This window comes from Periplaneta americana, chromosome 16 (assembly GCF_040183065.1).
Source record: "Periplaneta americana isolate PAMFEO1 chromosome 16, P.americana_PAMFEO1_priV1, whole genome shotgun sequence".
Lineage (NCBI taxonomy): Eukaryota > Metazoa > Arthropoda > Insecta > Blattodea > Blattidae > Periplaneta > Periplaneta americana.
The window spans coordinates 114,422,941-114,435,976 of NC_091132.1; the positions used below are offsets into that span (position 1 = coordinate 114,422,941).

Below are 13,036 nucleotides of genomic sequence, written 5' to 3' on the forward strand. Positions count from 1 at the left end.
GCTGCCCCTTATATGGTCAAAGCTGGACAAGCATTATCTGTTGTATATCCTAAATTGACTCATTTTACTTGTGTGGCGCATGCATTTCATCGTGTGGCAGAAGTGGTCAGAGACAATTTCCCTAAAGTAGATTTGTTGATTTCATCAGTGAAAAAAGTATTTCTCAAAGCTCCCAGTAGAGTTAACGTGTTGAAAGAAATGTACCCTGAAATTCCATTGCCACCAAAGCCAATTTTAACTAGATGGGGTACATGGCTAGAAGCAGTTGAATATTATGCCGAACATATAGACTCTATTAACAATGTTCTCCTTGCATTGGACTCTGAAGATGCAGTCTCAATTGATACTGCGAAAACAGTTACCTGTGACATAAGTGTGAAGAATGACTTAGCTCACATTCAGCATACATTTTCATGCATCATAAAAACGCTCAAAAGTCTCCAAAATAGGCACCTTTCACTATCTGAAAGTTTTGAAATTATAAATAGTACTGTGGAACAACTGAATCGTGGTAGAGGTAAAGTTGCAGATGCAGTAAGAGCTAAGGTGGACACTGTACTTTCAAAAAACCCTGGATATGAAGAACTACAAAAGGTTGTTGCTGTGATGAGTGGTGAATCAACAGTGAAGATTAACTTGGACTTATCCCCAGCAGACATTGTGAAATTGAATTATGTACCAGTTACTTCTTGTGACGTCGAACGCTCTTTTAGTCAGTATAAATCTATCCTCAGAGACAATAGAAGAAGATTCACTTTTCAGCACTTGAAAGAAATGTTTGTAACCTATTGTTATGGTAACAGACAATAAAAATTGTGTTTTGTTGAAACTACATTGGAAGATAAGGTACGTCCATTATATTTTTTGTTTAGTTTGATTAAAATGTACCAATATTTAACGTACATAGTCATTTTTTTATAATTTTAAGTCCATATTTAATTCCATATTTTGGTAAAAATCCATATTTAATTCCATATTTTGGTAAAAATAACTACATATATATTTACATATTTCATATATTTTTAGTCCATATAAATCCGTTCCCTGCTTATCAGTTACCTATTTGTATGTCAGGAAGGACAGTTTAAATAAAAACAAAGTAAATACCTGTTACAGTATATTATTATTATTATTATTATTATTATTATTATTATTATTTTTTTTTTTTTGCAGAGATCATATGTGTAAATGTGTAACCATTCCGATTTTGGATAATATATCTACAGTTTTTAATGCAAGTAATTCCATAATTTTTGTATTCGTGTTTTTTTCTTTATATTTCTCAAAAGTTGAATATTATATAGCATTTAAGTAGGTATCATGGTGTTAATTTTGCAAGAATTCATGGAGTATAGTAATCCTTTTGCAAAATATTCACTTCTTGAATAAATCCAGACTGTGTCGATAAATTTCTGATGTGTTGCTGTAGATTCATGTGGCAGACGTATTAAGTTCTCAAGAAATAAAAGAGCCTTTTTTAATTTAATAGAAAAAGCAATTTTTTCTGTAATAATTTGCATGGCTGTTATTGGTGTTGATTTTACATTCCCAGTGATTATTTGAGCCGTTCAGTGCAGAAGTGGTCTAGGTCAAAATCAGGCAATGAGGTTTAAAATACAGCGCAAAGTAGCAATTAATATATCCTTTGTGCTATTCACAGACTATTAATAGTTTAAATACATTCAATATTAACTGCCACTTTGCGCTGTATTTTACAGAATGTTTACTTTAACCCCTCATTACCCATTTTTTACTTACACCACTTCTGCTCTGAAAATAAAATTAGGCCTACATTTTCTGAGTTAATTGAAGTTACAATTTTTTCAACAAAATTGTGTGTTCATTTATCTGTTCTCACCTACGTCATATTAACAGTAAGTGCATGTAAATTACGTATTATATAGGTAGGATAAGTTAAAATTAGGCATTATGTGTGAAAACTGGAAATGTAATGTAAAATGCGGTAAACTTGCCATAAAAATTTAAACCATAACATCAGCACTATTTGTGACTCAAAATAATAAAGGAAATACCGGTTCTTAAGAAATGGAAAAATAATGAATTTCATATTAATGTTTAAATCCTCCCCTTTTCTTTATTTTCAAGATTACCTCAGCGGCCGAGTTTACCTCAATTTGCGGTATGCAAAATCGTTAATTTCTCAGGAAATAGGGAGAGGAGCTCACCACGCGATGTACCCTACAATTCTGAAGCTACTAATTTTTACTCTTCTCACAGAAAATGCAAAGTTCCAATGATTCATAAATATATTTAGGAATGAATTGAATTAGCCGACCACGCACGAACAATTATATTATTTCAAACCATGATACGTGATCAGGGCCATGATTCAGTTGTAAGGAGCAGAAAGAATTACGTTTATTCCCAGCTTCTGAAGCTTGTAGATTAACTGCGTGTGAAATTCTTCCAGGATTCTAAAGTAGAATTAATAAGAACCATATACACTTATTGTATAGCATAAAAATATAAAATAAATTACGCAAAACCCGTTTTCTGATGTGTTATCATATGTCGTGTGCACACTTTTAACTTGCCTGCCGCTAGAGGGCTACTGTCGCGCCAGCTGGCATATTTTATACGTATGAGTTGCGTGACTGTATCTATTAGACTGTGCTTTAACGCTCGAGGAGTCTGTCATGCGAAAAGGTCTAATTCGATTATCGATTTTTAGTTCGAGGATTCGCAGAATTATACAAATCTTAACATTAAAGTTTATTAACTCGAATAACAATTAAATGAATTACAACTGGAAATTATTTAACTTATCAGAAAGTAATACAAAATATATAACAAAATAAGTTATTGTTATTCTAATAATTCCTGAAAAAGTAGTTAATTAATGGAGGCACATGGATACGTGGAGGGAAGGGGTAATATTTCCGACTCGAACGCCATCTACCAGGACAATTTCATGGTTCGAACACCTGTGTCTTTAAGTAGATAGTCATTGCTGCTAGTGCCGTCGCCTAGAGAAGACTACCTACGTGTCTTGCCTGCCTGTGTCGGCTGTTCGTAAGATGGTGCTTTTATTCGAAAGCTTAATATTACAATTTTCCTAGATATATCAAAATTAGCGTATTGAATATTTCGAATGTACACAAGATTAAGCATCATTTCTAATATCTTTGTTTCAGAATATTTCGTTAGAAAAAAACAAAGCAACAAGTTTCATTGGGTAAAACGTTGGAGATAAATATTTTTCATTAGATATGTTTTATATCTCGTTGTTTTGTAGACTTAATTCGTCTTCCAGATTACATTAGCGACTCTTCAAGCATTCATCTCCAATACAGAGACTTGACTCACGTAACAGACCTTTACTCCATTTGACAAGACTAGTGACTCCAGTATAGAGGTGACTTGAAACTTGAAACAGAAGTTGAAACTTCTACTTCAGAAACTATCTTTGCATTTTAAGTAGTAAATGTATTGCGACTATGTGAGTGGCTATTTTAATGCAGAGTGTACTGTGTGCGATCAATCTTTACTAGAGTAATAATAGCTAAGTACGTGTATGCGGCATTTAATTAGTGCAATGTAATACGTTGGAATATCTGCCTGCACCACTTCACAGAACTCGATTCGAATCGAATTAGTGTTAACTCATGAGCTGATTCTCGGGGTTTCAAGGAATAAATTTAAACGTCAAAATTACTCTCGTACTGTTTAAAAATTGCAAAGGGTTGTGCAATAATACTTCGTTCTTAATGCTTGTAGTTCAGTACAACCGTTCGCGGTATATAGAAATGTGGATCTGCTAACTTTCGAAAGAAATGTGAAGCTGTGGTTTTCTTCACGTATTAGGCTATCTAGTTCTCTGAATTTTCGAAAATGTCTACGAAAATTGCGTTATTGTTTATGATAGATTTAGAAATACAGTATGATGGGAAGCATAATGGCTAGTTTTTGAACAAATGGTAATGTGCTAGCATAAACGCATACTTTTGAAAATTAGATTTTGTTCTAAATTCTATTTGTTTTTAATTTCTGATTCTCCCATCCCCCCCCCCCCCAGATTTCCATGCTAGGTTTCGTGTAATTTCCGGGTAGTTATCTACTTGGCAGACAATGGCATTAACATTAAAATTGATAGCTAGAAACTTTCTGTAAATTTCTCCTCTCGAATTTGTTTTTGGGGTATGTCCTGGAAAACGTGAAATGCATCGATTCCCGAAACGCGCTGTTAACTTAAAGTATAATCAATGTCTGTTTTGGAACGGTTATGCTGAATTTGGTATAATGCAAATACATATAATAACGTGGCAAAGTTGTCATACTTCGAATCTAGAACAGTCTATGCAGTAAGGATTTCCCCACCTACTAAAACGGCTTTTCAAGCGAGACTTAACTCCTATGGAGTCATTTTATGGTGCTTCGCTTTGAAATTTATTAAACCTGATAATTTCTGAAAATTTAGACCAATATTGTAAGGTATTACAAACTTTTGTTAACATTTGTTTGCAACTCTCAAGTGAATTTATGGTGTCCCTATACTAGATGTGATGCATCTTGTCTCACTGTGAAAAGAGAGAGAAAGGAGATATGTCTCACCTCGTCTGTATTGTTATGGTGATTGGGGCAATGGAGCGATGCCGTCCATACATCCAGTGGCGGAAGGGCCTGCTTCCATGAAAATAGAGATGTCGTCAGTCTCCTCACACTCATCTGTATCTGTATCTGTACCTGTATCCGATTCTTCTAAATTTATTACAAAACTGTCCAAGAGCTCATCCACGATACCATCTTTGCTCCTATAAAAATCTTAAATATACCGAACATGTTCACACGCACTAGGCCTATTCCAATTTTCAGGTGTTATTTTTTCCAACGCGGCTTCAAACAGTTCCTTAGTTTTGCTAATTTTGAAATCAGTGTTGTTTTGCTACGTCACTTTTTACTTGCGCCCATATCAATTCTATTGGATTAAAGTCACAATTATATGGTGGCAAATTCAGTACGGTGTGTCCATGTTGAACAGCAACTGTGTCGATTTCGTATGTTCTGAATCTGTCTTTTGATCTTTTAACAATATCATATAAAACTGGTTTAGTATAACACGGATCGTACGGAATATTGTGATAGCGTAACCATGCTTGCATTTTTTTTTTGGAAGAAACGGGAGCTTTATTTAGTTCAACTGAATGGTAAGATGCATTGTCCATTACTATCACTGAATTCTGTGGTATATTAGGGAGGAGAGTATTAATAAACCAGTTCTTAAAAACATTCCCGTCCATTTCTTCATGGTAGTCTCGTGTAGATTTGGATTTGAAACACAATAAACCATTAGGTACAAATCCAGTCTGCGATCCAGCATGAAGCACGATAAATCGTTGGCTTTTGCCTATGGGGACTCGTAATTGTGATTCTAGGTCGCCCTTAGAATTTTCACACATCCATATTTTATCTTTAGTGTGATTTACGTTGATCCAGGTCTCGTCCAAATAGATAATGGGGCGGTTAGAAGATCGATATTCTCTTATTTTCCTCAAAAACTGAAATCTCTTTACTATAACATCACTCCTTTGCATTAGCGTTTCCGTCCTTGATTATTTTTGACGTAGCGAAATTTCATTTTCTTCAATATCTGTCGAAGAGTCCATTTGCTACCATCAAACAATTTCGCCTCTTTTAGAGCCTCCCTCATATTATCTAAACTTGGTAAAAACTTTGATACAAATTGTAAATTGTACTGCGAATAGCAGAACCAGTAAACGAATCTATAACAGTTTTATTTGGTGTTCTGTTGGGTCTCTTCTTTCCTGGTGTTCACAAAACGTTTCCACTTTCTTCCGCCTGTTGTTTTTTATTTAAAATACGAGAAACTGTTCGCCTAGATACACCAGTCGCAACCGCCGTTCTACCTAATACATTTCATACTGATATTGTTTCTCTTCCGTTTTTCAGTGCGTCTAATTCTTCTTCAAAGAACTTATGCACCAAACATACGATTTCCCTAGCGTCTGACTGTAACGGTTTCCCTTGTTTGCCTACACCAGCTAGGAGCACCAAAATCAAAAGCACAAATAATACAAATAAATTAAAAGGGATGTAAAAATCACTTACAAGTTGATACATTCTGTAGCACAAAATAAAATACTCGGTAACAAAATCTCTCTTCTTACTGTGTAGTTCCGTCACTGAGCTTGTCTTTCAAGAAACTGACTTTCGGTAGCCTGCACAATAACAAGGTTTTGAAAGGAATACTGAGAATTTACAACCCTCCTATAATCTCCACCCTCATTTGAAGGGACTTGGTTTTATTGCTACTGAGAAAAGTTAAACCTCACCAGGTATAACATACTAATTTTGCGCACGCGCGTCTTGAGTCTTTTTGCATGGCCGGCAATAATTTCTTTGTAACATTACTAGCATATTATTAGTAAATTACTAACATATGCCGTACAATTCAATTGAAAGAATGCAAACTTGTCATTCGAAGGAATTCATTAGCGCAAGTAATCAAAGGAAACTTCAAATGTAATAAATGCTATTACTATTTATTTTACAAGTGGCATCATTTGAAAGTTGTGTGGGGAAATTTCTCATATTTTTAAAAGCCGAGGGTATTGAACATATTACATCAAAATCTTTCACTGGAAATTCAGAAAAGTATTTGATGTAATGTACCAATTTAATACATGTGAAACTTAAAGGGGCTTTGTTCTTTTTCTGTTAACAAATGCTATTTTTATTAAGGTTTGATCCCCTGTAAATCTTCCTCAAATACAATTGTAAAAATCCAGCTGTTCCATTAAAACGTTCTTGTGAACGAACGTCTTTAAATGTAATTCAAAAACTGCCGTGGTCTTGAGTTATGGAAGTCAATCTTGTGCAGATTTTATTGTAATGACAATATGAAGTAGAATAGTTTTGATGTAGGAATGAAGTCTGCCATTTGGTCTTTCCAAGATTACGTGTTAAGATTCTATTGGCACATTCGCGGAAAAAAACTTTTATACTCGAAATGGCTGTAGCTAGAATTGTAAAAACGTCCGCAGCAACATTCTCTGCTTTGTTTTCCGTATCGGAATTTATTTCGTGTCCATAAACTCAACTTTACAGTATTTCGCGTCATTCATAATTTACCCATATTGTAGGCCGTTAATATTGACTGAAATACAAATGGTTAAGTAAAATAAAAAAAAAATGTATAGAACTTGGTAATGGCGTCGTGGAAATGTATTTCACTTTCTCCGCTTTGTGATTGCAATAGAATTGATGACGTTGTGTAAACTACAGCTTCATGTTTATGCCGCTATCTATTCACTGTTAGTACAGGTTTGATTGAGGAATAATTCAGGATTACTAGCAAAATGGTTCGGAATTTTGTTGGGTCCTGAACAACTTTATGAAAATTGAATTTTCGTAGTAAACAGGATGAATTCTTTGCATAAACGTATACAATCAGATCGTATTATACAGGGTGTTTCAAAAAGACGGGGCATAAATTCAGGTATGTATTTCCCACATGTAGACAATCAAATTAGTTCATTACAACATGTCCGGAAATGCTTTATTTCCGACTTATGGTCTTCACAACATTGAAATTCACCGGAACGTTTTTCTTTCCGCGGGTCGTTGCCGTCAAAGGAGACATTAAGAGGGCACTCTGACAGTTCATTCCGAGGCGAAGGTTACAGTGTTGTGTAGGCGTTAGACTGTGCGACATGTATTCAAATAAAGTGCTGGCAGAGAAACACTTCATGTATGGTAAGGCGGATGGCAATGCTGCGCTGGCTCGTCGTTTGTACCAGGAGAGGTACCCACAGCGATATTGTCCAGATCGGAAGACATTTGTACGTCTCCATTACCGTCTGTGCGAGTATGGAAATTTTAACTCTCCTGGTTTAGGAAGGGGACGACCAAGATCTAAAACTCCAGTAGTAGAGGAGGAGATTCTGGAGGCTGTGAACATGACTCCTCCTATCAGCACACGAAGGGTAGCGTTGCAAGTCAATGTTCCTCATACGACTGTCTGGAGGCTGTTGAAAGAGTATCAATTGTATCCTTATCATTTGCAACGTGTACAGGCCCTGTCACCAGCAGATTACCCTGCACAAGTTAGGTTCTGTCGGTGGTTCTTGCAGCAGTGTGGTGTAAATCCGAACTTTCCTGCCTTAGTATTATTTACAGATGAAGCACAGTTCACACGAGATGGCATAACAAATTTCCACAATCACCATGTATGGGCGTATGAAAACCCACGTGCAACTGTTCCATCTCATCACCAGGTGCGGTTCTCCCTCAACATGTGGGCCGGTATCATTGGTGATCGATTAGTTGGACCCCATGTACTTGTAAACAGACTTACGGGGCAGGCGTACACAAACTTCCTGGAAAACACCATACCTCATGTTTTAGAAGACACTCCACTGATCAATCGTCAACACATTCACTTCTTGCATGATGGCGCTCCTGCACACTTCAGTCGTACGGCTCGCCGGTACTTGGATCGAAGGTTGCCTGATCGATGGTTAGGTAGAGGTGGCCCAATTGCTTGGCCTCCACGCTCACCTGATCTGAACCCTCTCGATTTCTACTTGTGGGGCAATTTAAAATCATTGGTTTATTCGTCTCCGGTGCCTGATTTGGAATCTCTTCGGAATCGAATTGTGGCATGTTCTGAGGACATATGCAATACTCCTGGAGTTTGGGATCGTGTTCGCAGGTCAATGAGACATCGATGTGAGGTCTGTATTCAAGCAGGAGGTGGATATTTTGAACATCTTCTGTAATGACAACGACCTGCGGAAAGAAAAACGTTTTGGTGAATTTCAATGTTGTGAAGGCCATAACTCGGAAATGAAGCATTTCCGGACACATGTTGTAATGAACTATTTCGATTGTCTACATGTGGGAAATACATACCTGAAATTATGCCCCGTATTTTTGAAACACCCTGTATAGGCCTACAGAATTTCGTGTCGGGAATGAACGACATATTGACAATTTTCTTCAATCACGATTTCAAGTTTAATGTAAGGTTGTCTCGAGTGATTATAAGACTGCGCATTTACATTGTCTACAATGGAGACTTTTCCACGGAATTTACCATGGTTCGGTAGAAGCAGTCAGGTCTCCGAATCTCTGAAATTTTACATTAGGAGCCGGAGTTGTATTATTTTGTATTATTGGTTGTCTTGTATAAAACTAAGATTTTATTACACGAAACTCGGATTTCAACAGCCTACTGTAACTTATTTTTGTAAAGTGATTTCAAGCAAGACTTCGGTATGCTGATGAAGTGATACAGTAATAAAATTTACTGTCAAGTTTTCATGAGCTTCCATTTCAGTCTGCACTTAAATCAGAGTACTTGTGCAAATCCTGACTGCAATATTTTCGACAAGACGTGACTGCCTGCTAACGACCAGGCCACTTCACTACTTCCAGACGAACACTAGAAAGTGAAATTGGTACTCGACATGTTGACTTGTAACAACGCTTGTTTTCATGGAGGACTTCGTACGGTATATTACGCAAGACTGGAGAAATCCTCGATTTTAAGTTAGTGCTACAAATAACGTTCCATTACTGGATAATTTAAAATATTAAATTTTACTTGATAAGAAAATTCCGATATTGTACCTTGTATGGTACGTAAACAAAATACTGCAAGAATGGCTAAATTCGTCGCTGTAAGAAAATATCGAATCATTGTTCTAATATTAGAAATATATAATTTTAACATTCGAATTAGACTAATTAGATTCCTAACACTTGCAAAGAAATTGTATGTTTTCGGTATATGCAGGGATCTAAACGTTTCTCTCCGTTGCATTACTGTATATATTACAGCGATCATATTAGACGATTCTAGAAGTCTGTTGCCATACCAAATAGATCCTCGTAATGCAGGGATTGCACTAAGCAGCAATGGAACTTAATATTCTCATGAATCTTTTCGTAAGAATTGAGCTGATAAAAATTTACTTAACTACGGACTACCCGATGCCTCTGAGAACTGACATGGATTCACCACATCTCGGCTGTTAACGGTGAGCAGCGTCATTTAAAATTTTTGCAATTTTAATTTCTTCGATATAAATTCTACAGCAAAGAAATGTGATGAAACTACCCGTCGTCTGAATGTGGCTTTTAATTTCAGGATGGAGGCAGAATTTCGTCCGTTAACTAAGGTCTGAAGACAACCCAAGAGACGGAGGTTCCCCACTAATGGAATAGTCCGTAAATGGTGAGTAGCGTAATTAACAAAAGCTGCTGTAATTAGTTCTGTAAGAGTTACTTTTCAAGTAACGTTGAATTGAAATGACTGCTGTATAGGCTACTGCCAAATGTAAAGATGTGTGGAACAAAAAAAAAAAATTTGAAAAGTTGGACATACTAATGCCAGTATTTTTTCGTAAACTTCTGAAAGGATGGGGTCTTCCTAAAAAGTCTTAAATATAACTGACCACAACAATAATTTTCCTAGGGGAGTGTAGGAAGTCGAAAATTTTACCACTTCTACTGTAAATGATTGATTCCAAGACAAAACCTAGGAAAATTATATTGTTTAATAAATTTAAATTGGGTTTTCAGACTGCATAACAAGTTATTAATATCCTTTGACGAGTTTGTGGGGAAAATTTGGCACATATTTCCAAACTTTTCAGAAATATTTCCTTCAATTTCTTGTACGTTCACTAAAACCTAAAAATAAAGGCTATATTCATAGTTTTCCTCAAAAAATCTTCTCCGTTTCAAATGGCTAGTTTTAAGTATTGATCCCATGCATATTGATTTTTCTTTCGTGAGAACAGCTGCTCAGATACGTGGTTCCAAACATGGCTTTCACAAAAGTGGCGAAAGATCGAATCTATCTGCACTTCTTGCAAAGCATTTTATATTGTTACCAGCACTGCAGAAATACTCTTCTTCCCACTCTAAATTATTTAAACAATTTTATTTTTGGTTGAAGGCTTAGATATAGACGTTCGATTACTTTTGATGTTTCACTGCCGTCACTGTGTTCGTGTTCTAGTGACAGTAAGCTAGGGATGATGCATACCTGTGCTTTACGGTGACGCAGAAGGGTGGAAGGAAACTTACATTGCTGGTAGCATATCTACTAATGTGGCGAATCGCATAACGGACACCGATAATCTACAGCAAAAAGAAAGGATATGGCACTACCGTTGCCTGAATGTGGCTTCTAATTTCAGGGTAGATCATTCCAGCCTCGTCCGTTACCTAAGCTCGCAAGCCCACCAGAATTCTCGGATGTGCCCCTCTATGGGATGGAGTTGTCGGCAACGGTGAGTAGCACAATTTAGTTTTCTTATATCCTATTAATTCATTCATACGAAAATCTCTGGGAAAGAAAGCACATAACATTACTAGAAGTCTTTTGAACTAATTGAATTGAATTTTATTATGGCAGGCAGAGTAACTATCTCGTGACCCCATGTTATATTGCTACCTATGCACTTCAGTAAAACCAGGTACCCAGCTTCGAAGTTGTTAGCCCTGTGAACTTACAGTATATTTATTTCCCCTGTTACCATATTATAGGATTATCTAAGAAATTAGCAATTTCTTTGTGATAGTAGAGGAGAAAAGAGTGGGGAAAGGGAAGTGGTCCGTTGCCCATTTCTTTAAGGGCTCATCCCGACATTTGTCTTATTACTCGAGAGTAGAGGCCGGCAAACTGTCGATCAAGCTTGCCCATGACTGTTTACGTCCGTGAGCGGGCTTGCGCTTCATATCGTTCGCCCGCCTGCAACCTTCCCTCTCAAGCAGACAGGCAGTGTAGTTACACGTGTCACCCAAGCAGTCCTAAGAGTGACTCGAAAGGCCTGTTGGGTTCCGCCGACCTGCAGCAGACTGCTGCTTTCAGATGCATGATAAATATGAACCAAGTCATTCAAACCTGACAAGAAGCCTATAGATATAGATAAACTACTGAAAACTTAATTTGTTGTCTTCTGAAACGTACCGTTAATAAAGACAAAGAAAACTATTTCTCGCCAACATAATATCCATTAAATGCCAACAGTTATTATAAATTACTTTCACTTTCCTTTTCATCGTAGTAATATAAATTTAATGCAAATCATTGAAACTTTCAGCTTCATAAATATAAAAATCTATCCCTCAGAAATTAAATAGCAAATCAATATACTGAAGAACGAAAAACTTTTGTACAGTTTACAGGTATTCACGAGGCTTTTAAATATTGATAAGGAAAAAGTTAAAATGAAATATTTTTCTGTAATAGTTCTTGATATTCATAATAATTGTTACCAATACCTTTTCAACATATTTCTCTCTAGTCTGTCGTCTACCGTCTACACTCTACTGTCTACAGTCTACCGTCTACGGCCTAACATCTACGGCCTATCGTCTACCGCCTACAGCCTACCGTCTACTGTCCAGCGTCATTGCTGCTAGTGCCGTCGCCTCTAGAAAAGTACCTACGTGCCTTGACTGCCTGTTCGTAAGATTGTGCTTTTATTCGAAAACTTGTTACAATTTTCCTAGATATATCAAAATTAGCGTATTGAATATTTCGAATGTACACAAGACTAAGCATCATTTCAAATATCTTTGTTTCAGAATGTTTCGTCAGAAAAAAACAAAGCAATCAGTTTCATTGGGTAAAACGTTGGAGATAAATATTTCTCGTTAGATATGTTTTATATCTCGTTTTGTAGGCTTAATTCGTCTTCCAGATTACATTAGAGACTCTAAAAGCATTCATCTCCAATACAGAGACTTGACTCACTTAATAGACCTTTACTCCATTTAACAGACTAGTGACTCCATAGTGCAGACTCCAGTATAGAGGTGACTTGAAACTTGTTGGAACAAAAGTTGAAACTTCTACTTCAGAAACTTCCTTTGCCTTTTAAATAGTAAATACATTGCGACTATGTGAGTAGCTATTTTAATGGAGGGTGTAGTATGTGCGATGAATTTTTGCTAGAGTAATAGGGCCTAATAGCTACTCATTAACTACGTATATGCGGTATTTAATTAGTGCAATGTAATACGTTGGAATATCTGCCTG

At 36.4% G+C, this 13,036-nt stretch overlaps 1 long non-coding RNA gene across 2 annotated transcripts; it reads left to right on the forward strand.

The window, feature by feature from the left end:
• The first annotated feature begins 2,949 nt into the window (after positions 1–2,949).
• Positions 2,950–11,282, forward strand: LOC138691113 (uncharacterized). Of its 2 annotated transcripts, XR_011329750.1 has the most exons (4): positions 2,950–3,033; positions 9,883–10,022; positions 10,133–10,219; positions 11,190–11,282. It is a non-coding gene; the product is annotated as an uncharacterized lncRNA (long non-coding RNA). The 2 variants fall into 2 exon arrangements; XR_011329749.1 differs by lacking the exon at positions 2,950–3,033 and having other exon boundaries at positions 9,715–10,022.
• Positions 11,283–13,036: the final 1,754 nt, after the last annotated feature.